This window comes from Dermacentor silvarum, chromosome 5 (assembly GCF_013339745.2).
Source record: "Dermacentor silvarum isolate Dsil-2018 chromosome 5, BIME_Dsil_1.4, whole genome shotgun sequence".
In the NCBI taxonomy this organism is placed as follows: Eukaryota; Metazoa; Arthropoda; class Arachnida; order Ixodida; family Ixodidae; genus Dermacentor; species Dermacentor silvarum.
The window spans coordinates 114,586,610-114,589,066 of record NC_051158.1 but is presented as its reverse complement, the minus strand read 5'-3'; positions in this window follow the sequence as shown (position 1 = coordinate 114,589,066).

Sequence of the window (2,457 nt, the reverse complement as noted above, 5' to 3'; positions counted from 1 at the left end):
GGGATCGTGGTAGTTGGACAAAAACTTAGTGGATTGGCCGGGGGAAGTAGCCGGGACCCGAAGCCAAACAAGCATTCCGGGAGAATAGCGGGCACTAGGAGCGGATGCGTCATGGCGTGATTTTTGGCGCCACTGATCTTGGGTGGTGAACGAGCGGGCTAGTTGGCGACATTCTTCAGCATAAGCAGCTGCTTCTGAAACAGGTGTCACTTCAGAAGCGTCAGGACGGTAGGTGAGAATGGTGTCCAAGAGGCAGGAGGGTTCTCGGCCATAGAGAAGAAAGAAAAGAGAGAAGCCGGTGGTTGTTTGCGGGGCAGAGTTATAGGCGTAAGTGACAAAAGAACCCGGTCCCAATTGGAGTGATCGCCAGACACATACATGGGAAGCATGTCGCCAAGCGTACGATTGAAACGTTCCGTCATGCCGTTAGTTTGTGGATGGTAGGCGGAAGCGGTGCGATGAACGATGTTGCACTCCTTTAGCAGCGCCGCGATGACATTGGAGAGAAAGACGCGCCCACGGGTCACTTCACGTGGAGCACCGTGTCGCAGAATGAGGTGGCGAAGAAGGAAGCAAGCGACGTGTTTCGCGGTGGACGCCGTCAGCGCAGGTGTTTCGGCGTACCGTGTGAGGTGGTCTACGGCAACAATGATCCACCGGTTACCGTCCGGAGTGCTTGGAAGGGTGCCGTAAAGATCAATTCCAACACGGTCGAATGGTCGAGCAGGGCAGGGTAAAGGTTGCAGGGGACCTGCAGAACTCTGGGGAGGGGTCTTGCGGCGTTGACACGTTGCACATGAACGGACGTACTGGCGAACGAATCTGTACATGCCTCGCCAGTAGAATCGAAGATGAAGACGGGAATACGTTTTGAAGACGCCGGCGTGGCCACATTAGGGGTCATCGTGGAAAGCGGCGCAGATGTGTGAGCGCAGGTGACGGGGAATAACGAGCAGCCATCGACGGCCGTCGGTGCGGTAATTCCGTCGTTACAAAAGGTCGTCGCGGATGGCGAAGTGGTGTGCTTGACGACGCACGGCGCGTGAGAGAGACGCAGGTGACCGGTGAGACAGGAAGTCCAGCAGTAGAGAGATCCAGGGATCTTTACGCTGCTCGGCCGGGTACGGGGATCGATACCCCGCACCTCCACCAAATGTCACGGGATGGTCTTCAAGTCCACAGGGCGTCTGACTGAAGTACAATAAGACGGAGCAGTCTCAGCTGGACACCGATCGAGCGCGCACTCCTAGTTCGTCGACTTCCTCTTTCACACTTCACCGTGCCGGCACCGATAATCTCCAGTACAATATATATATATATATATATATATATATATATATATATATACAACGGACGAGGGACAAGGCTCGGCCCTAAGGTGCTTCGCCCCTAAGAGAGCACAGCTGCGCCTCTAGCGGGAGCGGCGAGTACTATAGCGTGGCTATAACGGCGCGACGGCGGACAAGACTCGAAAGAGAAACGAACGCATTCGGGTAAACCAGAGCTACGGACGAGAGAGAAAGAGAACGCGTGACGGGAACGAACGCTCTTGTAGGGAGCCTACATGCAACGCCGTTTTAGGGTAGTGACAACACCAAGATTTTGACCGCTATTTACCGCCAAATTTGGTGGGTAGCCATTTGGTTCCCAGTCTTTCTGCTTTTCTTGTCACGCTCTGATGTACTCATGTTGTCACGCGATCTACTAAATTTCTTTTAGTTTTGCGCCAATGCGCACAAGAAACCTGCATACATCTTTAATATACTAGTTGCATTTTCCTTTTATTTTAACACATCAAACTTACTTTTCTATTGCATGTCCTGCGGCACATGTAAAGCAACAAGTTATAAGGCACGATGGCGTGCTCGTGGTAGCATTATCTCACGCCAAGAACGTGAACTGTATTAAGCATTGTCGTTGCCTTCCAGTTGTACATAATATATAAAGGGTGCTTTTCGAAGTGTGCTGTAATAAAGACTATGACGTAATAGTTCAGCGGAAATCCGCTAGGTGGAGATAAGTAATTAAAGGGAAACTGAGACATCCACCCAAATGTAGCAATTTTCTACAATGGAAACCCAACCGGGTTCCTCGAAAGAAAGCCTCGTCCCGGACCAGGACGAATTTTTCTTCAACTGCGAGGCTTTCTTTCGAGGAACCCGGTTGGGTTTCCATTGTAGCAAATTGCTACATTTGGTTAGATGTCTCAGTTTCCCTTTAAATGTAATAAAGACTGTCCTTACTAGCCTGTTTAGCTAAAACGTAGACGTGCCATGTACGGCGCTCAGACGCGCCATTTGTCTCTGGCTGCTGAGGCCAAAGTTTATTAAAAGTAGTTAATTTCCTGTCACCAAGGGTTGTGGGAAATGTAGTCTGTCGCTGGTCTTTCGCCATTTTGTGCCCCAGATTTACCCGCCAATTTAGCTGGCGGCGGCAAGTGCCCTTACAAAGGCTGTC